A 26,142-nucleotide genomic window follows, 5' to 3' on the forward strand; every position below is an offset into this window, starting at 1 on the left:
CTACAGCAAACAGGGCAGAATAAAGGTGGTTTTCTTTTCTTTTTTTCTTAAAGTTTATTTATTTATCTTGAGAGGGGAGGAGGGCGGTTGACACAAGGCTCAAACCCATGAACAGTGAGACCATGACCGGAGCTGAAATCAAGAGTCAGATGCCCACCAGATTGAGCCACCCAGGTGCCCCGATAACGATGGTTTTCAAAAGTAGACATGGCACATTTACCAAAAGAGACCATACGCTGAGTCATGAAGCACAACTCCAACAATGTCAAAGACGAAAATCATTCGGAGTATGATCTCTGGCCACAGTGAAATTAACACAGAAATCAATACCTGAAAAATTTCCCAAATTATTTGAAAATTAAACTTGTCAAAATTAATTGAATCAAATATGAAGTCACCATGAAGGTTAGAAAATATATATAAGTGAGTAATACCAAATACAGAGATGTATTTAAGACTGTGGGATGTAGCTAAAGCTGTTTCTATTTTTTTCTTAAATGTTTATTTATTTTTGAGAATGAGAACATCCATGCGTGTGCATGAAGTGGGGGGGGGGCAGAGAGACAGAGAGAGACAGACAGAGAGACAGAGAGAGAGAACCTTAAGCAGGTTCCACACTGTCAGCACAGAACTCGGAGCTCAAACTCATGAACTATGAGATCATGACCTGAGCCAAAATCAAGAGCCAGACACTTACCCAACTGAGCCACCCGGGTGCCCCTCTAGAGCTATTTCTTAAGAGGAGATCGTATAGCTCTAAAGCACCAGTTCTCAAACTCTTTCATTTCAGGATCTCATGATATTCTTAAAAATAATTTAAGACCCCTACCTTACACCACATATCAAAAACAATTCCTTGTTGACCTTAAATGCAAAAGGTAAGACTTGAAAGATTCTGTAAGATAACATTACCTTGGGACAGGAGACAGCTTGACCAATTCCCAAACTCTAACTATAAAGAAAAGCCGGATATATCAGACTCCGTTCAAGACTGAGAGAGTGAAAAATCAAATCACTGAGTAGAAAAAGATATTTTCCATAAATCTACCTGACGAAGAATCACATTCAGATATTAAAAAGAACTCCTATGGGTCCCTAAGAGGAAGGCAGCATACTCCTGTTTTTTAGCATGGGCAAAAAAAAAAAAAAAAAAAAAAAAAGCCTTGTGGAAGCAACTTCACAAAGGGGGAGGGGGGCGGTATCCAAACAGGCAACAGGCCTACGAAAACATTTTCGTCTCACGATCATCCATGAAAATGCAAGTTAAACCACAAGAAGATGACACTTCATCGTTACCGGAGTAACTAAAATTATTTTAAAACAATAATAATACAAGTTTTTCCAAGGGTTAACAGGGCAACCGGAAGGAACACTCCTACGCCATTGGAGGGAGTTTACATCGGTATCGCGACTTGGGAAAACGGTCTACTATAGTCTACTATAACTGAATATATAAAAAGCCATACTCTTATGACTCAGTAATTCCATTCCTAGGTAAAGGCCCGAAAGAAACACCTTATAAGTAACCAAAATTCAGATATAAGCAGTATTACTCACAATAACCCAAAACCACCTAAATGATGGTAGAGTGAATAGATCACAGCTACTTCTAGAAATGCAATACGGTATCACAATTAAAAAGGAGAAAGTACTCCTTCCGCGTGCGACACATAGGTAGATTTCAGACGGAACACGGAACACTCTCATGGAACACTCTCGTGCCGTGTGATTCTGATTATGAAACGTTCAGAAATAAAAGGGAACATCCTGTATCATTCCATTCAAATAAAATTTAAACACAGAAAAGGCTGATTCGTGGTAATGAAAGTGTAGCAGTTACCTTTAAGTTATGATAAAAGAGGGCTCCCTGGGGTGCTAGTAATATTCTGTGTCTAGAACTGGTTACATGAATGTGCTCACTTTGTCACAACAGAGCAAGTGGCACCCACAGGACCTGTCACTTCCCTGCATGTGTTTTTATTTCAGTAGAAAATGTTGAAGCACACCCTCCCGTGAACCCTGCATTCGGTGTTCTCAATGCGTGCACCCGTCACACTTCCCATGATTTATTTGTCTCTAAGGAAGCTTAACAAACAACGCTGGCCTGTTTCCTGCTCTTGCATCTGACCAGTAGAAATAACATTCACATCTGACTATCCGCATCTGGAAGTCTCTGCTCAGTCAAATCATGACTTAACCATATAGAACCTAATAATCTATATTCAAAAGAACAAAAAAAGCCCCAGGGGCTATTATATGGTGACTGTGTCCTCTGCACCCTAAATGCTGCTACTTCAGATTTAATTACTAGGGCAGCATAATAAAGAAATTCATTCATCTCGCCAAGGGGAAGGAGGCAGAGAAAATACATACAGGAAGGAACTATCAGACATGGAATCAAGATCGTGGACTGAATACATACATCTTCCACTCCACTGTACCAAATACTTTTTTTTTTAAATTTTTTTTTAACGTTTATTCCTTTTTGAGAGACAGAGACAGAGCATGAGTAGGGGAGGGGCAGAGAGAGAGGGAGACACAGAATCTGAAGCAGGCTCCAGGCTGAGCTGTCAGCAGAGCCTGACGCGGGGCTCGAACTCACGGACCGTGAGATCATGACCTGAGCTGAAGTCAGACGCTTAACCGACTGAGCCACCCAGGCGCCCCTGTACCAAATACCTTTAAATGAACTTGTAAACATACGGAAAGAGAGAGAGAGAGGCATCTGACACATACATAACAGAAAAACAAAAACAGAGAAACAAAAACGGTGCCAGCAGTAGGTCATAAATGGTGACAAATGCCCAGAAGACAGACAGCAGATGGGACCAGAGAGCTTAGGAAGCAACAGGGCAATACCTACACCATAGAAACCCGCTCCCAAGCCCAAAGCCCATACAGTCGTCTCCCCTTCTCTGAAGGGGTACATTCCAAGACCCCCAGTGGATGCCTGAAACCACAGACAGTACCAAAACCTATATATGTTACTTTCTTCCCTATACATATATACCTACAGTAAAATGTAATTCATAAGCTAGGCACAGTAAGAGATTAACAACAACTAATAATAAGAACAGGTACACTAAGCTGTAATGAAAGTTATGTGAATGTGGTTTCTCTGTCTCAAAGTATCTCACTGTTCTGTACTCACCCTTCTTGTGATGACGTGAGAGGATACAATGCCTACATCATGAGATCAAGGGAGGTGAATGACGTAGGCACTTGACGCAGCATCAGGCTACTAGTGACCCGCTGACAATATGTCAGAAGGAGGATCACCAGCTTGAGGACCATGGCTGACCATGGATAAATGAAACAGCGGGTAACTGAAATTATGAAGGGCGAACCACGGGTAACTGAAACCACAGGAAGTAAAACGACAGATGGGGGCAGGGAGGGGGACTACTGTACAGAGAAATTCCAACTCTAAATAACGTAAACATGAAAAGAAGAGAGTGAGCCCCTGGGAGATCAGCAAGAGACACGACAAAAGAACTGTATAGAAAGCAATAAGGATCAATGGAGCCCCTCCAGCCCCATCTCTGTGCCCACCTCTATACGCGAGGGCAGGATCTGAAGTTACACCATCTTGGCTCAAATTGCTAACTAGAGACGTAACTCCAGGCAAATTAGGGAAGCTCTCTGTGTCTCCAGTTCCTTATCTGCAAGATACGGATAAAACAATAATAGTAACGATCTCATAAGGGTTAATGCATGGGAAGCATCTGACATTGTTAAGTCTTCTTAAACATGAGCCATTAATATTACCACTGAGAAACAGGCAGCTAGGGTGTCTGTCCTGAACCTGCAACCTAAAGAGAGCGGACTGCTCTAATCGTTGGGCCCCAAAGTGGGTATCAAGACCTGAGAGATGCAAGAGATCCTTCCAAACATCCCAACAGATACCAGGGGAAACATGGAGAGGCAGTACTGCCCAAGAATAGAAGAACTCCATTTCCAGGGTAAAACCCTTTTCTCCAGCCTTCTTGTCTGCTGTCCTGTGGCCCTCACTCTAGCATGAAGCCCACTGGTTGTCACACCCACCCAACACTCAGTCCTTCCATTGTCTGCCAATATACAAATAGACAAAACTTAAGCCAACTACCTAAGTGTTGGACAGTGTCCCTCATTCTTATCAACCAATGGCCAGGAATCATGGAAATTTAAGGAAAACTAGGTGCATGAGGGGAAGTGTCAAAGAGGAAAGTTTATGACCCAAAGGAAGCAGAGATGATCAAGGTGCAGAGGGAAACTTCTAAAACTTCTCATTGACACCCACAGAGATATTTGAGAAGTTACTATATACATAAAACAAGAAAAGGCTCCAATGAAAAAAGGAGCTATTAAAATGGGGTAAAAAAAAAACCTAAAAAAAAAAAAGGGTGAGCACAGAACAGACAGAGCTGAAATATGAATTGCTTATTGGGAAGACAGAGTCAAGGAAATGTGTCCCAGAATCTACAGCAAAACCCAACAAGAGATGGGAAGGAGAAAGAAGTTTCACTTGACCCCTTTTAGCTGTGTGCCCAGGACCACCCCCCTTCTGGGCATCCCACCCATTCTATCAGGAAGGCCTGCTGTCCTCGGGCCAGGCTTGACTTTGGGCTCCCTACAGAAGCTGATCCTACATTGTGGACCCACCATGGGGAAAGGGGTTCTGACTGGAGTAAATGGTCCCAGTAAGTTCAGAGGCTGACCCTGTCAGCTCCACACCTAGAAATTGGAGGCTATCACTAAGAGCAGAGTGTACCAGAATCTCTTCTACTCATTTTCTGCACACCCTTGCTTTTTCTCAGAAGAGACAGCTATGGGGCGCCTGGGTGGCACAGTCGGTTAAGCGTCCGACTTCAGCCAGGTCACGATCTCGCGGTCCATGAGTTCGAGCCCCGTGTCGGGCTCTGTGCTGACAGCTCAGAGCCTGGAGCCTGTTTCCGATTCTGTGTCTCCCTCTCTCTCTGCCCCTCCCCCGTTCATGCTCTGTCTCTCTCTGTCCCAAAAATAAATAAAACGTTGAAAAAAAGAAGAGACAGCTATGATTTGGCCAACGAGAAAGTCTGCATTCTGTTGGGCAGAATTTCCTCCAAGCTGAAGACATATAAATGGAGGACTTCTCTATTTCCAGCACTGATGCCGGTTTCCATCCATTTTTATATTTCTTTGGCCATTTTCAATTAGGATTGATGGATGAGATTGACATTTTTTCCCCATAGATGTCATTACGTTTCTTTAAAAGTTTGCTCACATGTACCCAATCCAATGATCATTAGCTATAGGGCTCTATGAGTCTGACCTTTTCAAAAGTTGGATTCTAGCCTGTATTCTGTTTGATCCCTTTCAGAGCAAAACGTGATCTTGCAGGATTTCCTTTGTAAAAGACCCTGCACGGTTAAGGCAGAGTCTTTCAGGAATGTAATTAATCAAGAAGGCTGCTCTCTTTCTGGGGCCCTGTGCGTGGGGTCCAGACCACAGACAGGCCCACTTTGGAGCCCAGAGTTCCACTGGGACTTCGGGAGGAAGTTACTCTTTTCCTTTCTTTTGATTTGTTCTGTTATGAACCCTTGGCATTGACCTAAGTAGGCGAAGACCTCATGAGGACAGGATCAAATGGCTCTTGAGGGGAGTTACAAAAGATCAGATGAGATAATACGTTTTGAACCACATGAAACAGTCTGGCTGGAAAAAAGGTATTTCATTCTTATTAAGCCACCTGGGTCATCCTAGGAAAATTTCAGCACCTTCAAAAGGAGGTAGGAAGTTGATGCTGAGAACGTTTTATTCCTAACGCTCACCAATAAATGTCGGTCTAAAGAGAGTTCTGGCACAAATGATACACCTGTGCGTTTCTTTTCATGAGTAAGTAGGAACCCCTTGTTTTGAATTTTAAAATTGCATTAACTAGGCCCTGACCTATGATAGCGCTCTTTTATGTAGATGGCATTTTGTAAAATTAAAATAATGAGAAATACAAAATGTAAAACATTATCAATTGAAATCTGACTTATGTACAAGAATTAAGGGGGCAAAAGTCCCCCTACTCCCAGGTACAATCACTGTTAACAGTAGGGACAGTTTTTCCCACCTCTTACCTAATTTAAACACACACACACACACACACACACACACACACATTTCTGTTTACAAAAGTAACAATAAGTTATACATGTTTATTTATAACCACCCCAAAGAAGAGACCTTCGCATTCTGGAATTCATTCAACAGAAAACACTGGAGTGCCCTCTAGGCACCAAGCTACATACACTATTTGGAGGTCAATCTATTCCCTCTTCAATACTTTGGAGATGTTGCGAGCTATAGTATTTTCTGGCACTTAATGTTACTGAGGAAAGACTAAGGGAAGGATTTTTTCTGATACTCATGTTTAGAACTCTTTATCCTGGAAAAAAAATTAATTTCTTTTTATAAAGTCAAGTGGCTTTTCCCCGTTGGTTTTTCTTAGTCTTCATGGAGCCCCTGCGAGTTGCATTAGCAGGTCAACTAATTTATGGATTTGTTAAAAACCCAGAGACAGAAGAAAAGGTCCAGAGTCCCTTGTCCTGCGCCAACATGAGGAAGACAGAAGAGATACTGCTGTTCTGGGAAGTAACCGAACCCCCAAACTCAGGGCAGATCAAAGGTCAGCACACCCTGGGGCCAGAAGTGGGGCCAGTGGTGTTAAAGGGACCCTCCCTGGCACCTGGGTGGCTCAGTCGTCGGTTAAGCGTCCGACTTCAGCTCCGCCCATGATTTCCCGGTTCATGACTTCAATCCCCACGTCAGGCTCCGTGCTGACAGCTCAGAGCCTGGAGCCTGCTTCGGATTCTGTGTGTGTGTGTGTGTTTCTCTCTCTGCGCCTCCCACTTGCACTCCACCTCTCTCAAACATAAATAAACATTTAAAAAAATATTTTTAAGGGACCCTCCCCATGAGGATCTTGAAAAAGCGGGCTAGTGCCACCAGCATTAAAAAAGTGCATTCCTGGCAGGGGTCAAGCAAACACCAACCAGAGAGGCCCAAGAGTGAAGCAAGTCTGCTCTGAGCACCCGTCAGGGACCAGCAAGAGGCGTGTGCATCGTCCACAACACCCAGAAGCTCTCCCGCCCCACTGTCCCCTTCTCCCACCGCACATTCCAAATCATGGGGGCCAGCAGCTCTGGGGAAGGAGGCTCAGAGAGAAAAACGGGGGCGCACCCTCCCAGATGGCAATGGACCGGCTGAGGTTGGCCCCGGCCGGGCTAGGGGAGAAGCCCTGCTCCAGGCACCCTTCGGGCTGCGATGCTCGCAGGGGCCTGCAAGATCTCTCGGCCAGGCTGACCCCGTGTGCCACGCGTAAGCAGCGGCCTTCACAGGGGAACACGTGGAGGCTGGGGGTGGACAGCTTTAGGGGGATACACGTCCACACCCGCAACCTGTGTGCACTCCTTCCTAGGCCGCTGAGGCCCCTGGACAAAGGCGAAGCAAAGGACAGGCTCCCCCAACCCCCCCATCTCACGGCGGACGGCCCAGGCTGTGAAAACCAACCATGGCTCTTCGACGTCTCCCGCTCCCCGGAATCGACGTTCACCGTCCTCACGCCTTTCGCGTCCTACCACGGAACCGTGCACCGTTTCCCTGCATTCCCCGCACGCTGCCAGTCTAGCCCTTACTTCTCAGAACCGCTTCTTCGGGAGCCTTCACGCGGATCATCCCCGTCTTCCCACGGGCCGGTCCCGTCCCCGCCCGCCAGGGCCAGCACTGCGCTGCCGGCCGCCCGCTCGGTTCCATCCGTCGTCGGTGCCCGCGGCGCCCGGGCTTCGCGCCAGGTGGCAATGCGCCCAGGCCGGGCGGAGGATAGCTAGGCGGCTGGTGCCGTCCGGGCCCCCCTGCTCTCCCAGCATCCCTCGCGACCACAGCTAATCACGTGACCCGATAGGGCCAATGAGACCCGAGCGGACGTGCGCTGGCGGGGGGTGGGGGGGGTTTCCGGGAAACTCTGGTGTAAAGGTGAACTGTTGGGGTGACACTCCCTCTTCCTTCTTCCGGCCTTGAGCGTGAGCCCTGGTGTCCGAGGCTGCAGCAGCCAGTAGGGACTACAAGGAAAAGGCTTTAAGAACTGCAGCCGTGGTATCATTAAGCGGCTAAACACACACACCAGCAGCCGCCCGCCTCTGGACTTGGCATTATCTGACCAAAATAAACCCAGATCTGTACGTGGTTGGGGTTACTTGCAGCCAAACTTGTTCCTAATCGGTGCAGTTTACAATCTGGCTCCAGTTAAACTGTTCTCTTCAGGGATCTTCTCATTTCTAAATCCCCCAAATAAATCTCAGCGCTTCGCTTACATGGCCTGCCTTCATTCGGACCCTACTGACCGTTCTTTGTTGGAAAGTCTCCCTTTTCTTGGCCTCCGTGGCCTAAGTGTTCTCCCCCTACTCCCCAGACACTCTTTAAGTACTTTCATGATTTTGTGTTACTCCACCGTGATTAGGCCTCGGCCATCCCTCTCTCTCTTGCCCTATAGGATCTCCCCAGGTATTTCAACCCATTCCCATGGATTTACCCATCTAGATCAGCCTATATATGCTGCTGACTTGGAAACCTATATCTCCAGCCCAAACTTCTTTCCTAAACTTCAATTCTTTTCACACCCCAAGTGTCTGCCAGACATTTTCTCTGGATATTCCAAAGACACCTCAAACACACAATTTAAAAATTAACAGACTCATCATTCTGTTCTTCAAATTGACTTCTTGGCCCATATCCCTTTCTCAACTGGTGGAACCACCATTTGCACAGTTGATAAAGTCTGGAATCTGATAAAGTTGTCATAGACTTTACAGAAACTCTAAGGGACTCCCAGAAAAACGAGCGTGCGTGTGTGTGCGTGCACGCATGTGTCTCATAGAAATGAAAGTGAGCAGCTGCCGAAATGCTACCAATCTGTCTTCCCTCTCACTTGTCCCACGCTTTCTCCCCCCAACCCTGCCGCTTAATCAGCCACCAATTCCATTTCTTTCTCTCCATCCCCTTGAATGCATCCTCAGTCAGGCCACCATCACCTCACCCCCAAACTATGCTAACAGCCTCCTAAACGGGCTCCTCCATTTCCCCTCCACCAGCTGCCAGTGAGATATCCAAAACACCAACCAGGTAATGTCACCCCCCAGACGGATTCAGTGGCCCCTGTTGCCTTTAAAAGAAAACCCATACTCCTAAACACACCATACCATGACCTCCATGATCTGGCCGCCACCCACCTCTCTCCAGTCTCATTCACTGCCACTCCCCATAAGCACCCCACACTCCTCCATTCCTAAATTCTGAGTCACATAGAAGCACCCTGTTCTTTTTAAGTTTGAGAGACAGCGAGAGGGACGGCACAAGCGGAGAAGGGGCAGAAAGAGGGAGAGAGAGAGGGAGGGAGGGAGGGGGAGAGAGGGAGGGAGGGAGGGAGAGAGAGAGAGAGAGAGAGAGAGAGAATCCCAAGCAGGTTCCACACCACCAGCTGCAGAGCCTGATTCAGGGCTCAAATTCATGAACCGCAAGAGGACGACCTGAGCCAAAGTCAGACACTCAACCGAACGAGCCACCCTGGCGCCCCAAAGTAGCCTGTTGTTTCCTGCCTTTTTACGTGCTGCTTCCATTATCCACAAGCCTTTTCCCACCCAGCGAACCTTCAAGGCTCAGCTCAAGTGTCACTGCCATGTGTGGCCTGCCTCCTGATAAGACAGGGAAAACTAAAGGGACCCCATGAAAACCTGCTTTTGTTTCTCCTTTTCCTGCTCTGTTCTTGCTAAGACTATGCCCCTGCCACACACATGCCGCATAGAACAGATATGGATGTCCTCCTCATAAAGGTCACGGAGTTTCTTTGCAGGCCTCCAGCACAACAGGTAACATATAAGGAGTGACCCGGCAGAGTCATCATGAACTTCATGACGACTCTTGGTTTTCCAAGACCACCGACTCACCAAGACCCCTGGTTCCAGGGCACAAGTGACTTATGGAGGACACCTTTGTTTGTGCATGCCTGAGAAGGACCACATCCTCAATAAAAACCCCAGAGACCACACAAAGATGAGACTCCTTCTTCTGGTCTTTCTGAGTCTCCCGGATGCCCTGTCTATATCTACACTCTCTCTATGACTTCAATAACCTGTCCTCACTTCCCCTCAGCTCACACTTTATTTCTATCCTGTGCAAAGCCAAGAACCCTCTTGGCTGGTCCTGAGGGCCCAGGGCTCTTGGACTGAGCCAGCTTGCATCACTGAGACCTAGCTGGGGGCCCCTCCTGTGGGTCCCCTTAATACAATAAGGGCTCCCTATGACCCAGCAATTGCACTACTAGGTGTTTATCCAAAGGATACAAAAATGCTGATTTGAAGGGGGCACACGCACTCCAATGTTTATAGCAGCGCTATCAACAATAGCCAAATTGTGGATAGAGCCCAAATGTCCAACAAGTGACGAATGGATAACGAAAATGTGGTATATACACAATGGAATACTACTCGGCGACCAAAAAGAATGAGATCTTGCCATCTCAACAATGTGGATGGAACCAGAGTATATTATGCTAAGTGAAATAAGTCAGAGAAAGACAAATATATGACTTCACTCATATGTGGAATTTAAGAAACAAAACAGATAAACGCAGGGGAAGGGAAGGAAAAATAAGATAAAAACAGAGAGGGAGGCAAACAGAACAAACAGAGGGTTGCTGGAGGGGAGGTGGGTAGGGGGATGAGCTAGCTGGGGGATGGGCATTAAGGAGGGCAACTGTCAGGAGGAGTACCGGGTGTTAAAAACTTTTTAATGTTTATTTTTTTAGAGAGAAAGACACAGAGCGCAAGTCGGGGAGAGGCAGAGAGAGAGGGAGACCCAGAATCCGAAGCAGGTTCCAGGCTCCGAGCTGTCAGCAGAGACCCCAACGCGGGGCTCAAACTCACGAACCGCGAGATCATGACCTGAACCGAAGTCAGACGCTTAACCGACTGGGCCACTCAGGCGCCCCACTGGGTATTATATGTAAGTGACGAATCACTAAATTCTACTCCTGAAACTATTATTACACTATATGTTAACTAACTTGGATTTAAATAAACCAAAACCAAAATACAGTAAGTGCTAATGCAGCCCTTATCACCCCTTATCACCCCACGCAGCAGTTTATGACGTGGTAGCCTCTCGCAATGGCCTCTGAGATCCCTGGAAACAAGACTGTGCCTGCCTAATTCGTCATGGTGTCCCCACCACCAGAAGAGTGCATACCAGACAGGTCTGTCCTGACTCCTGACCACAGACCACTGCCCCAAAATGCACTCAAGGGCACGTTAACGATATTGTTTGAATTTCTATTAGTGACACTTGTCTCCAATTAAAGTCCAGGGAAATCGGGCCCTGAATGATAGCAAGGAAATAACCATAAGATCTCTAAAACATGTGGTCTCCTGGCCTGGAGACCTTCAGTGAAGTTAAAAAGATTATAAAAAAAAAAAAAAAATCTCATCACAGAGTTGCTAGATGGTAATAAGAGAAAATCATGACTATTCACTAAAGGAAAGCAAACCTATTAGTTTAGTAAACTTTAGTAAAAAAGAAAAAAAAGAATAGAATTAGTAATTTATGATTTTACCTGCATCACTGTACACGAGTTATATGGGATGTAATCCCAAAAAGCTTTTTGAAAAATTCCTCCTATGAAAAGAAAACAGCTGAACAGAAATAACCAGTGAAAGGCACGTAGCTACACAATTTCTCTTTGGACATGGGAAGAGACATCCTTCGTAACGGAACGACAAAGAATACAGAACCCAGATTTTTTTTTACAGAAAACGGCCAGTAGGTAAGCAACTTGGATGTGTTGAAGCTTTGGGGAGAAAAAGCTGATTCACCTACCACCTTGCAAATGAAGCCTCTGGGGCCACAGAGGCCCTTCAGAGCTCCCGACTGGTGCATGTGACCCACTGCCACCTTCCCCTGCCTCACTCCCCGAGACTCTCAGAAAAGCCAGGCTTGGGGCACGTGGGTGGCTCAGTCAGTGAAGCATCGGACTTTGGCTCAGCTCACGATCTCAATGGTTCGTGAGTTTGAGCCCCGTGAGTTGGGCCCTGGGTGGACAATGCAGCACCTGCTTGGGATTCTCTCTCTCTCTCTCTCTCTCTCTCTCTCTCTCTCTCTCTCTCTCTCTCAAAAATAAACAAACATTAAAAAAAAAAATAGGCAGACTTAAGTATAGCTTCCCAACAGGCAGAGAAGACACCATCTGTGTAGTAAGATCACTTTCTATGGCCTTGGTCACGCCCTCCAACCTCTGCTGTTTGGTTACATTGAACACTGCTGGGCACCAACTCTGGCCTTCCCAGTTCACTGCCGGAGGGTTTTGGTGATCTCTGGGGACTGCTGTTGCTTTCGCCAGCACGTGGCTCTCGTAGCCGGGAAGACAATCTTTTCGGACTTCACAGTCAGGTGTTTTTGGAGATTTGAGGCCAGTGAGGGATGAGAAGAATAATGGCAAAAACAAAACAGAGGCCATCCCAGATGCATAAATTAAGGCTGGGTCTGCACCTAGTGAGGAAGGCCAGAACATCTCCAGGATTTCATAGAAGTTTCCCCAAAACTGAGGATATGAACTCATTCCTAACTCCAAACTTTGGGTTAGGAAACAGCGCTGTCTGGAATGGCTTGGGATCCACACCCATCACAGGGCACCCTCAGTTAGGGTCCTACCATGTGCCATTCGGGACCTTCCTTCCCAACTCTATTCCAACATGTTCTGCCACTCTCCTGGGCACCCACCCCGCACCTCTCAGCAAACCCTCCCATGAGCCCTGCCCTTCCAAACTCCTCCAAGGACGGGCACCTTAAAATACTCATTTGTTTGGGGGGGGGGGCGCCTGGATGGCTCAGTCAGTTGAGCGTCGGACCCTTGGTTTTGGCTGAGCTCATGACTTCACAGTTCATGAGATCAAGCCCCACATCAGGCTCTGCGTTGACAGCCTGGAGCCTGCTTGAGATTTTCTCTCTCCCTCTCTCTCTGCCCCTCCCCTGCTCCTGGGTGTGCAAACGCTCTATAAATAAATACATAAGTATATACATAAATAAATAAATACTCATTTGTTTTCACGATGTCATCTTAGCCCAAGGCTACAGGGCTAAAATCAAGTGAACTGTCATTGATGTAGTAGCAAAGAAACAGTAACAATAAAATGTATGATCGGTCTATTTTGAGATGCTGATAAGAGAAAAGGAAAGGTAGAAATGAATACTGCATTCTCTTCCTTCCTATGAAAACTTCCGCGGCCTTGCTCAACATTTCACAACTGTACTTCCTCTCCAGGATGTGTCCCTGAATTGCATGTAAACCTGGTTTTCATCATTCAAAACACATTTTAAATTCACTTTAGAGGCTTAAAAGTGTCATCGAAGAATCCTTTGCTAAAAAAAATGAAAGGGTGTTAATGGTGCAAAAATCGCCCTTCTATTTGTCATATAAATTCATATGTGGGTATATCAGCTTCTCTTAAAATGCTGAACATCTCTTATGATTGAGGGGAAAAGGTAATTAGTTAAGCTCTGTAAAAAATAGTTTGTCGGGGCACCTGGGTGGCTTAGTCAGTTAAGCGTCAGACTTCGGCTCAGGTCACGATCTCACGGTTCGTGGGTTCGAGCCCCGCGTCGGGCTATGAGCTGACGGCTCGGAGCCTGGAGCCTGCTTTGCATTCTGTGTCTCCCCCTCTCTCTGACCCTCCCCCGTTCGTGCTCTGTCTCTCTCGGTCTCAAAAATAAATGAACTTAAAAAAAAATTTCTTTTTTAAAAGAAAATGCTGGGGGTCCCTGCAAGGTCGGGTTTCAGCTTTCCCCTCACCTCTTCTCACACTCCTGGAAACTTCTGCACGCTCTCAAAGGTTCACTTACCACCAAGCACCCGAATTAGCAGGTCCAGCCCCAAAGCACTCTCCTGCGATCCAGGTGCACGCACCCAGCTGCCTCCTGGATGTCCAAGCCGACATGCCCCAGACCCCTCATTCCCCCTTCCACCCGGCATCTGTTCTCTCTGGCCCCCTTGCCCAGACAGCTCCAGACCCACACAGGCCCAGGGGGCTGGGAGAGGACCCAGAACAAGACCTCGGATGTCGTGACCTGTCGCTCTGACCTGGAAAAGGCACAAAAATCTCAAACCAATCCAACGTGCCTTTGGGAGATGATCAGACGCAACTGTTACCCCCGAGCCCCCCTTGCTGACCACGGGAGACCGGCCTCAGTGCGGACACGGCCCCTGCCAGGAGCCACGACCTGGTGCGCACACACCAGAGAGCTGGCCACCACCCCAAACGACCCCCAGGCCACATGCTCTGGAACCAGCAATCGAAGCGCACGACAGCCTTCGTGTTGAGGCAGGACGACGACCTCGTCTCCGCTCCAGCCCCACCCTCTGCGTCTGCTTGGTGGCTCTGGGACGGGACTCCAAAATCTGCATCGCTCGGGCTTCTGGTTATGTTCCAACAGCGGAAACAAAGGCAGAGGGAAGAAAAGGGTGCTGTCGCTGCGTCCCGCCTCCACCCTTCCGGGAGCTCGGGCACCTGGTGTCCCAGCTCAAACCATCCCTGCAGGCGGGCACGGCCCAGGACAGCCTCTCCTCTCCTCTCCTCTGACCGCATGGGGCTTTTAGTACCGCCCCTTCCTTCTGCCCCGCACCCCTGCAGGCAGCACCCTCTTCCTTGAGTTCCTACCCTCTAGATGATTCCAGCTTCCATGCTGGTTCCTTCAGCCCCCCAACCCCCATTTGAGCAGAAACCCCTCGTACGTGAGATACTCAGCGTGGTTCCTACAGCCTACCTGCTCCGTGAGTTATGATACACGATCTCTTTCGCTCGACCGTCTGTTTCCTCCCGTTACAGATTTCGTGGCTTACTCACAAAACCTCACTTTCCACTGCAGAAGTCTGGACATTTGGTTACCATCTATTCTGCCAAGGAGACTGGTTTTCAGACTGGAAAGGGAAGAACCAGTATCGGTAACAAGGAACTAAAACCTCAGAAAGAGGCCAGCCGGACAGGCAGCTAATTCTGGGCCCCACACTCCCCATGACTCAACTTTCAGACTCTCAAGTCAACTTTATACCGGAGCATTTAACAGGTGAAGAGAAATGCGGGCCTGTCTTAAATGGCGGCTTTTTCTCTGGGTGGACACCAACACATTTGAAGATCTGATGAAGAAGACGACTCCTCCCCTCCTGACCCTCTCTCTTTGGTACCCCCCTCCCCCCACCATCCACAGAGCCCCGTCAGCCCTACCTCCACAGGGTACGCCACCGCCTGAGAGACCGTGGACAGACAGACAGACAGACAGCACAGATTCGGAGCGGCCGGCTGTCCTGCGGCCCACAACGTGATTTCGTTTTCTTTAAGTTCAAAACTAGGTAAAAGGAACCATAGTATTTGGGGGTCCCCACTTCGGTTGTACAACTATAAATAAAAGCAGTCAGTGACCGCTACTGAAGGCAGGATGGGAGCTACTTTTAGGGGGAATGAGGAGGCTATAAATAGAAGGAGTACAGAGTACATTTTCTGGGGGGTGCTTGTAATGTTCTATTTCTGATTCCTGACTATTCAATTTATAATAATCCAAAGGTCTGCACGCATGTGTTTTATACTCTAAAAACATAGCATAGGGGGAAAAAAAAACTACTAAAGAAACAATACCCAGGTTAAGACATGGAACACCAACAGCAACCCAGAAGGTCCCCACGCACCCCTTTGCGGTACAACCATCTCCCCCCCCCCAAGATTGCCACTCTCCTGACTTTTACCCGCGAAGTGGACACTAGCAAATACAACAGTTCGCCTCAGTCTGTTTTGATCTGTATACAAACGGGAATCGATTTAATGTTTGCATCTGGGTTTGAAAACTGCTCTTGACGGATCAATGAATTACCGTGATGCATACGCTTCTTCCAACATAGTATCTCTGTAGAGAATTAAACATGGTCCCGCTGGAACGACGATAGCGTGCTAGAACCTCACAAGTGTGTGCGAGGTCACGTCGAGAGCATCCATTTAGATTCAGCAAATAAAATAAATGCAAAATGGGGTTGGCAGTTTTATTTGCATTTAATTCGAAACAACTTTGGACTCCATAGTTGCCTTAAAGCCATAAATATAAGTTCACACTCACTTTTATGTTTACACATATTTAAGTAACAATATTCGTAACAAAACTAAACTTAACTCAACACAAGGAATTCCTTATAAGCCGGGTCCCTCCTTCACACGGGTTTGAGAAACCCTGCCTGGGAATCAGCTTTCGCTCTGCCACCTCCCCCTTCCCCACGTCGTCCCCAGGGGCCACAATTGCCAACAGAAGCCAGGCCCTCTCAAGCAAAACACCTGCCAAATAAACCACATCATTTCCGTGTGGTGATGTCAGGCTCTCTGCCTGTTGACTGTGAAATTCATTCCAATTCCATTTGTCATACAGGTGATCACAAAGCTGGGGACCGAATTAAGGCACAGGGAGTAAGTGAAGTGTGAGAACAGTGTATTTGAAATGCTAACGATGATTATCCAAGCTCAGGCTCCTATTTAGACGTCCTCCTGGCTTAATTATGATCCCATGGAGAAAAGCCCTCACCCAGTATACTTGTTTTCTACAGCTGCTATATAAAACATTACCACAATTTAGCAGCTTAAACCAGCACAAATGAATTTCCTTACAGTCCTAAAGGTCAGAGGTCTGAATGTGTCTCCCAGAGTGAAAATCAAGGTGTCCACACCTCTCGTTCCTTCTGGAGGCTCCAGGTGACGATCCCTCTCCCCGCCTTTTCTAGCTTCTAGAAGCCACCGCATCCCTTGGCCCCTGGCCCCTGAATCACATCACCCCAACCTCTTGTTTCCATCTTCACATTACCTTCTCCTCTGTTCTTCCAGTGTTTTGTAACGACCCTGTGACTACATCAGACCCCCGACCAGGTCATCTGGGATAATCGCCCCATCTCTCAAGATTTGATTTAATTAAATTTAATTAATTTGATTTCATTTAATCGCGTCTGCAAAATTCCCCTGCCATATACAGTAACATTCACAGGTTCCAGGGATTAGGACGCAGACATTTTAGGGGCTCACACCCAGGTAGCAGAGGTCTGACCTAAGACAGGGTCACAAGAGGCACAAACACAACAAGAGGCACAAACAGATGTTCAACTACTGTGATAGAAGAAATGTATGTGGTCTTCCTCCCAGGTTTCTGCAGAGAGCTCTGAAAACCTTCGGAATTTCTTGAGCGATAGGAGCATCTTTGGTCATTCATTCATAAGGACTGCCTCTCTAGAGCAACACCAGAGTTTAGGCCAATGAAGGACTTAGGGTGGGGGCCTTGGGACGGGACTGGTCACCAGAAAGCTCAAGTGATCAGACGGCTGGAACTTTTAGTCCAAATCCCAACCTCCAGGGGAGGGGAGAATCAGTTGCCAAAATGCCAATGATGTGATCAGTCGAGCCTGCTTAATGAAGCCTCCATAGTAACGCAAAAGGACAGGGTTCGGAGAGCTTCTGGGTTGATGAACACGTGGAGATTTGGGGACAGTGGCTCACGAAGAGGGCACGGAAGCTCCTCTCCTCTCCCCATATACCTTGTTCCCAAGTATCTCTTCCATCTGGCCGTTCCAGAGTGACATCCTTTCGTAATGAGCTGGTGATCTAGTGAGTACAAAGTTTCTCTGAGTTCTGTGAGCCGCTCTAGCAGATTGATGAGCCCAAGAAGGGGGTGTGGGAACCTCCTAGGTACAGCGGGTAAGTCAGGAGCACAGGTGACAGCCTGGACTTGCAGTTGGTGGCAGAAGCAGGAGCGAGGGGCCGGTCACGTGGGCCGGAGCCCTTCACCTGTGGGGTGTGACGCTGCCTGCAGGTAGACTGCGTCAGAATTGAGTTCACTGCTTCGTGATGTTGGAAAAACTATGTTAATTACAATGCACTATCATAGATTAAAAACAACAACAACAACCACATTTTTACAACTGCCACATTCTTTCTAACTGGAAAACCATTCAAAGAATTCTCTTTTGCTTATTTATTTATTTGTTTATTTATTTATTTAGCTGAGGGTGAGGAAGAGAGAGAGAATCCCAAGCAGGTTCCACATCCAGCATGGAGCCCCCCGCCAAGGGGCTCGATCTCACCTCGACGAGATCGTGACCCGAGCCCAAATCAAGAGTCCGATGCCAAACCGACAGAGCCACCCGGGCGCCCCTCTCTTTTGCTTCGCTAAAACGATTTTTAAAAATAGTTTTTTAAAAATAAACGTCTGGCTTACAGGGAAGCTGCGAGACTCTTACAGAGAGCTTCCCCGTGCTACAGAGCTCTCCAATACCCTTCACCAATTCCCAAATGTCACTTCATGTCCTTTTAGTCCCCAAGCCCCTCTGTCTCCCTCCCTCTCTCTCTTCCCTAAGCCATTTTGAGCACATAGGCAGACGTGATGCCCCCCTCGCCCCTAAACACACCCCCGTGCACTTTAGCTTTTAAAAGAGTTTGCTGGGCTGAAATGTCAGTGGGAAAAGTTTTCCAAGGGAAATAGTCTCTTCAGGTCCCAACATTCAAAGAAGATGAGCCATCGTTCTGGAAAGTGGAGCATCACACCTCACTGTATCACGGAAAAGTTATTTTTCCCATTATTTCATCCCACGCCCTGGGTCCCCAGACCTCTCATGAGCAGGTCCCTGCAGTGCACTGCCTCCCTCCACTACCAGGAGCTCAGCAAAGCCGCCTACAAACGCGACGGAAAACAACCCTCAGGGATGGGTTGTTTCACATTATTTTCTCTACGTGCGAATCCTAAGTAAACTGAAACCCCCTCTGGGATGAGAGCTATTCCACCACGTCTACATCGCTCCGTACTTCCTGTCCGTCTCATAACCATCCACGTACGATGACGATCACCCCTTCTGATCCTTACTCATTTACCGTTTCTGCTCTTGGTCACTTTGGGGATGAAACGGAAAAACTTCCAGTTGGCAAAGATTCATCGTGCCCTGGGCTGAGTGGGAGGCAGAAATCAACACAGGGTCAGCATACACTGGAAGAGACAGACGTGCAAACCCCAAAGAGCACAGCGACAGGAAGTCACGTCTAGGGCAGAGGGTGAGGGAAGCGCTCTGGGCGGGAGCAGGATGGCCATTAGGCCCTGGAGACTGAGCACCGTTTGGGGAGGCTGAGAGGAGGGGGAAGGGAATTCCCAGTGAAGGGAAAGCTTGAGCCAACGCACCACGGGATGCAGGTGCCGCGTATCTAGGCACAGAAGGTGACACACCCGATGTGCTCAACAATGGAGGGCTTGGGTAGATCAGGAAAGCTGTGACGCCATGTTGTATTACTTGACGGTCTTTATTCCACAGTCACGATCGCTCTCTCAGAGAAAGAAATCTCCTTCCCATCACCAAGTAATTAGCACCCTGTAAGGTTTTCCACGTTTATTTATTTCGTGAGAGACAGAGACAGCACAAGTGGGGGAGGGACAGAGAGAGGGACAGAGAGAATCCCAAGCAGGCTCCGTGCTACCAACGCAGAGCCTGACATGGGGCTCGAACTCACAAAACTGCGAGATCATGGAAACCAACAGCCGGACGCTTAACCGACTGAGCCGCCCAGGTGCCTCACACCCTACAAGTTTAAAATTCAAAACCTTGACCTAGTCATATCTCAGTTAAACAACTTCTCCAAGTTCCCTCCAACTGCATGCCTCTGAACTCTGCTGGGATTAAGGGACCACCGGGAAGAGGTGGGCCAAGAAAGACATCACAAACACGCCCCTCAAAGAAAGACAGACACACGACAGGAAAAGCACAACTTCTGTGTACTGCGGACTCTACCTCATTACATGGCCATTGAGACCTGACTGGAGAGAAAGGGCACGTGGATGTGTCGTAAGGCCCGGTGGTGTCTAAGTTTTTCTAAAGAGGATTGTTTTCACATTGCTCTGGAGGAAGAAAGACACAATCTTTTTGTTCTTATCTATTTATTTTTTTAACATTTATTTATTTTTGAGACAATGCGAGAGACAGAGTGCAAGGAGCGGAGGAGCAGACAGAGGGAGACACAGAATCGGAAGCGGGCTCCAGGCTCTGAGCCGTCAGCCCAGAGCCCGACGCGGGGCTCGAACTCACGACCCGTGAGATCACACCCTGAGCCGAAGTCGGACGCTTAACCGACTGAGCCACTCAGGCACCCCAGACACAATCTTTTTACAGATGCTGCTGGTGGCTCCTTCATGGAGGTAATGAGTATTCTCTAAGGGTTCATGCACAAGGACACCGTGTCTGGAAGGAGCTCATGGGGAGAGAAATGGAGCAGGGTGACAGCCAGACAGAAGCGGGGGAGCAGGAGGATTGCGGGGTGTGCGTGTGTGTGTGTGTGAGAGGGAGGGAGGGAGGGAGAGAGAGAGAGAGAGAGAGAGAGGCGTGAAGGTCAGGGAGGAGACAGCCAAGGTCAGGGAGAAGACGGCCAGCACAGGACCACAGTTTGGCTGCCCTCACGGGAACGGAGAGACAGAAGACCTTCCTAATTCCAATCTGCAGGTTTTGAAAACCGAACCGAAGCAGCTTCCATCAGAACCAGAAGCAGCTTTGCTGACATCGGGGACAAGAAAAGCACCACGCTTTCACGCTCTGTGTGCTGCTGGAAGTAAGTTTTTTGGAACCTAAATTCCCAGAAGCCTTCTTTTTTTTTTTTTTTTTTTTTAACGTTTATTTATTTTTGAGACAGAGACAGAGCATGAACAGGGGAGGGGCAGAGAGAGAGGGAGACACAGAATCTGAAACAGGCTCCAGGCTCTGAGCAGTCAGCACAGAGCCCGACGCGGGGCTCGAACTCACGAACTATGAGATCGTGACCTCAGCCGGAGTCAGACGCTTAACTGACTGAGCCACCCAGGCACCCCTCCCAGAAGCCTTCTGACTCCAAGAGTCAGGGGACCTCAGAGAAGGCAAGAAATTAGATTCATATTAAATAAACAGAGAATTGTTAAGAAAGCAAAGATTAAATACATTTTACCCAAGGTGGGTTTTTTGGTTGTTTTTTTTTTTTTTTATGCCTTAAATACAGACTGTCGCTTACTCTGGTACGGAGCTAATGCCCACGTCCCTCATTCCAGGAAGGCAACCTCACCCACAGCCCCAACGCTGGCAGTAAGATTTCTTGAGGAGTTTTCCAAACCCCCAGCAGGGCTGGGCCACGTCCCTTAAGGAACAGGTGGCGTTTGCCTCCCTGGGGAGGACCTATCAGGGACATCCCAGACCTCCTCGTGGGACCTGGTCTGAAGATCCTGTATCACTGCTTTTCCTCGTGACCCTCCCACGGCAGGGAGTCTGTCCTGCCGACACCACACAGAACCACAGGATGAGTGACTGTCCATCCGAGGGCCTGGCCCCTTTTAGGTCCAGTATCGCCCCAAGTGACAAAGCCCCCTCTTGCCTTGGGACCCCCGTGAGCTTATCCATATGCAACCCTAAGGCAAAGGCACTACCCCACACCCGCCAGGCCTGAGGTGGGGGTGGTAGGAGAAAATCCCAGGACAGGTGGCAAAGGTAAGGGGGTGTGGCTTCTCAGGAGCCATCATGAATTGGGGGTGGAGGGGAGAACACACATGCAGAACACCTGGGGAGGGCAAAATGGGGCCCTTTCATCGTGACCCTGGAGACTACAGCAGGTGGTTAGGGATGCTCACAGCCCAAGAGAACAGGAGTGTGCAAACTTTTTAAATGTTTAAATGTCGCAAACATTTTCAATGTGTATTTACTTTGAGAGAAGCATCAGCAAGCGAGTTGGGGGGAGGGGCAGAGAGAAGGCAGAGAGAATCCCAAGCAGGCTTCGTGCTGTTAGTACAGAGCCCGACCTGGGGCTCGAACTCACGAACCGTGAGACCATGACCTGAGTCGATGTCAAGAGTCAGATGCTCAACCAACTGGGCCACCCAGGCGCCCCACAAAACTTTGGGATTTTAAAGGCAGTAAATAACAACAGTAGTACTAGTAATCGTAAGAATAATAAAAAATATATTATTACAAATGTATTATATAGGTACTATAAAATATATATTATAAATATGTATTTATTTTATAGAATAAATATAAGACATTACAGTAATTATTAATAATTTACTATTATTGTTTCCATACAACAAAGTGTTTCTAACTTCATTCTTAGGAAAGGCTCAGTCGGTTGAGCGTCCGACTTCAGCTCGGGTCATGATCTCACGGTTCGAGAGTTCGAGCCCCGCGTCGGGCTCTGTGCCGACAGCTCGGAGCCTGGAGCCTGCTTCGGATTCTGTGTCTCCCTCTCTCTCTGCCCCTCCCCCGCTCATATTCTGTCTCTCTCTCTCTCTCTCTCAAAAATAAATAAACATTAAAAAAAATTTTTAAAAAGGAAAGGCTACTTCAATGCTTCTTTTTTTTAAACTACTGCTGCTTCCTTTAAATACTAAAATTATAAGTAGATCATGATCTCCGAAATCAAGGAAATTCAGATTCAACAGAAACTCATTTTTTTTTCTGTATTTGTCTTTAACTCTCCTCATTTTGTGGAGGACCAGTGAACACTTCAGAGAAGGAATCCACACGTGGAGCTGGAGAGTTTGTCTGAGTGGGTACCAGGCACTCGTGCCAGCCCTGTTTCTACCTGTAGTCCTTCGGGGGGCTCTCCGGAGCAGATGCCTCCTATGGAGGGGAAGGCCGGCATGCACCCTGGGGTGCCAGCGCCCAAGGCATCCTTTCATGCACTCTGCTCTTCTGATTGGCCAGTTCCCTTCTGGGAAAGCCTGAACGCCTTACCCCTGCTGGGTGGTGGGCATGCTTCGAAAGTAGTCCTTTGCAGAGCCAGGGAGAGGATTAACCGACCGCTTCCCTCTTTTCCCTTTGGCTGATAGGAAGCTCAACATCAAATCTGAGGATCAATGATAGCAACTCTGTTGACCTCTTTACAGATGTGTTTACATATACATTGACTCCCACAGACCCCCGCGAGCCTTGACTTTACCACGATGTATTTATAGTTTCCCTGATCATGATTCATCATTCTAGTTAACATTTTACTTTTTAAATTTCTTACAAGCTCCTTCAAATCCTACGTGGGACAGAGAATATAAACAAAAATAACTTTTGAGTTCAAATTATAAAATTTTGCTAAAACCATTCGCTGAGAGGTGATAGCTGAGGCAAACGTAAGGCCTTTTTATGTAATAACCAAACTGCAAAGCAAAAATCATTTTATGCCACCATATTAGCTGGTAGGGCCCAAACTCGTATGAAGAAAAGCTATTTTTTTCCCTGAAAGATATAATATAGCGGGCCATCAGCTTAATTTACAATTCACAGAGCTTCTAAACAATAAGAGGCACTTTTCTTTCCCATGAACAAAGACGTTTTATTCATACGTGAATAAAGCAAAGATTCTTTCTATTCTATCTACATGAAGCAATTCTGCATTTCTATACAAAATGAGGTATTTTTGCACCAGGCAGAGCCATATTACTGAATTGCTGTGCATTGTGGATGAAGCTGTCTGATTGCACATGCATTAACAACAAAAAGCACTTTGTACTACCAAAGAAGAAAAGAAATCCTTAAGCCTTCCATGACACTCTCTTCTGTCTTTCCTTCAACATAAGGCCAATTGGCGAACCCATACGTCATATGCATTCACTTCGAGCCTAGCACGGGGCATGCCCCAGAAGGGTGGAGAAAGTGTGTGTGGGCCCACAGCAAAAGGACCAAGGCAAAGAAACTCCACCCCAAATGTTTCTAGGCTGTTCTTGGTTGAGTATCTTCCAAGGGTGTGAAATAAAATTGGAGGTGAGGGCGGAAAGTGTGAGCTCCCCAAAGTGATGGCGAGCTCCTCTAAGACGGTGAAAACTAGTTTCTACTCATTCTAGGGTTAAACCCCTGAGTTATTCATATTTCTTGATAATCTCAGAGGCATTATAAAAACAGCATTTCCTTTAAAGAAGTTGGCCCTCTTTCCTTCTCCAAAAGTTTAAATCGTCTTCTTAAAGTGTAAACACGGTTCTTAAGTTTAACAGGCACCAGCATGGACCCAACCTGTTGGGATTTAACAGAAACTAACCTTTATCACACGAACAAAACTGGATTTGAAATAGGGCGTCCTAACTTTAAAACAAAGTTCTTCATTACTCCCACTCTTGAGCAACAAATTACCGAGCTGTTCGGAGCTCCTGGGTGAATTGCTCGAGACAAGTGAGACGGCAGAAAATAAACACTAATTTAAAGCTGATAGCCAGGGATCATCTGGTAGCAAAACACGGACTTCAGAGTAAGTCCTTGGCACGCCCCGGGAGGGGCTGGGGAGAGGGACTTCACCCCAGTAATATCCCCGGGCTCTGATCCCAGCACATGCAGGGGATGCCTCCTGCTTCCTGGCCTCCAACGCCTGTCGAGCTCCCTTCCCTACTTTTCCCCATGCAAGACAAGGCTCGAGCACGATGCCCTGTTCCACAGACAACCCTGCTACCCTCACTCTTTTGTTCCACCTCTTTCCTTTAAAAAAATGTGTATTCCTTGGGGCACCTGGGAGGCTCAGTCAGTTGAGCATCTGGTTCTTGATTTCGGTTCAGGTCATGACCTCACAGTTCATGGGACTGAGCCCCATGATGGGCTCTGCGCTGACAGCACAGAGCCTGCTTGGGATTCTCTCTCCCCCTCTCTCTGCCCCTCCCCGGCTCACCCTCTCTCTTTCTCTCTCAGAATCAATCAATAAAAACTTTACAAAGAAAAATGTATATTTCTTAAATGTGTGGGCTTTTTTATTTTTATTTTTTTTTAAACTGAGTTGAATCCTCAGCAGCTTTTTTTTTTTTTTAAGTTCATTTATTTTTGAGACAGAGTGAGACAGAGCATGAACAGGGGAGGGGCAGAGAGAGAGGGAGACACAGAATCGAAAGCAGGCTCCAGGCTCCGAGCTGTCAGCACAGAGCCCGACGCGGGGCTCGAACTCACGGACTGCGAGATCACGACCTGAGCTGAAGCTGGAACTTAACTGACTGAACCACCCAGGCGCCCCTGTGTGGGCTTTTTTTAAAAAAAAATTTTTAATGTTTATTTCTGAGACAGAGAGAGACAGAGCACGAGTGGGGGAGGGGCAGAGAGAAAGGGAGACACAGAATCCAAAGCAGGCTCCAGGCTCCGAGCTGTCAGCACAGAGCCCGACGCAGGGCTCGAACTCACAAACCGTGAGATCACGACCTCAGCCGAAGTCGGTCGCTCAACCGACTTAGCCACCCAGGCGCCCCTAACGTGTGGGCATTTTTAAAGCATACTAAAATGCTCCATGTGTATAAAAAATCAAAGTGTTCATTCTCTAAAGGCTCACCAAGTCTTGATTCACAGGAACATCCTGGGCCTTTGCAACAGCAGCCTCCTAACAGCTTCCTGGCTTCTACCTTTGCCCCAGTAAAGTCTATTTTCATGGAACAACCAGAATGATCTTTTTGAGAAAGAGAGAAGAGAGGGCGCAAGTGAGCAAGGGGCAGAGAGAGAGAGAGAGAGAGAGAGCGAGCGAGAGAACTGAGGCTCACCTGGGACTCGTGTTTTACCAGAAGCAGGGCTCATGCTCACCTGGTGTAGGACTTGAACTCACGAACTGTGAGATCACGACCTGAGCCGAAGTCAGATGCTTAACGACTGAGCCACCCACATACCCCAGAATGATCTTTTTAAAATGTCAATCTACTTTGTTCCTGTAATATTCCAGAAGCCTCCCCTTACCACTCGGTGTGAAATCAGAGTCTTTAAAGTGAGCCCCACATGAAGAGTCCCTCATATCCTCCCAGACCACCCTCTTTCCCGTCACCCGGTCTCCTCCAGCGGCTCTCATTCCTGGTCCTCAAACTCCTTGGGTACGCGCCTGCCCCAAGGCCTTCACTCAGGCTGTTCCCTCCGCCTAGGGCACCCTTCCGGCAGATACCTGCACAGCCAACTTCCTCCCTCCAAGTCTTTGTTCAGACCTCACCTTGTCAATGGGACCTACGCTGACCACCCTATCTTAAATACGACTGCCCCACAGTTGCCTCTAACGCTCCTATCCATCTTCCCTCTGTTTTCTTTTTGTCCACAGTCCTTATCGCTTTTGAACTTACCATACAATACACTCATCTGTCTTGTTC

At 47.6% G+C, this 26,142-nt stretch overlaps 1 protein-coding gene across 8 annotated transcripts in view; it reads right to left on the reverse strand.

Annotated features, from left to right (window-relative positions):
- Positions 1–26,142, reverse strand: part of SH3GL3 (SH3 domain containing GRB2 like 3, endophilin A3) — a 136,111-nt gene that overhangs the window by 64,011 nt on the left and 45,958 nt on the right. The window contains exon 1 of one of the 8 annotated variants that reach the window (XM_053223478.1): positions 7,644–7,831. The exons of the other annotated variants lie outside the window; for them this stretch is intronic. The gene's annotated coding sequence lies outside the window, so the exon portion shown is untranslated. Of the gene's footprint in view, positions 1–7,643; positions 7,832–26,142 lie in introns of those variants that run through there. 8 annotated transcript variants of the gene reach the window in all.

This window comes from Acinonyx jubatus, chromosome B3 (assembly GCF_027475565.1).
Source record: "Acinonyx jubatus isolate Ajub_Pintada_27869175 chromosome B3, VMU_Ajub_asm_v1.0, whole genome shotgun sequence".
NCBI classification, from domain to species: Eukaryota; Metazoa; Chordata; class Mammalia; order Carnivora; family Felidae; genus Acinonyx; species Acinonyx jubatus.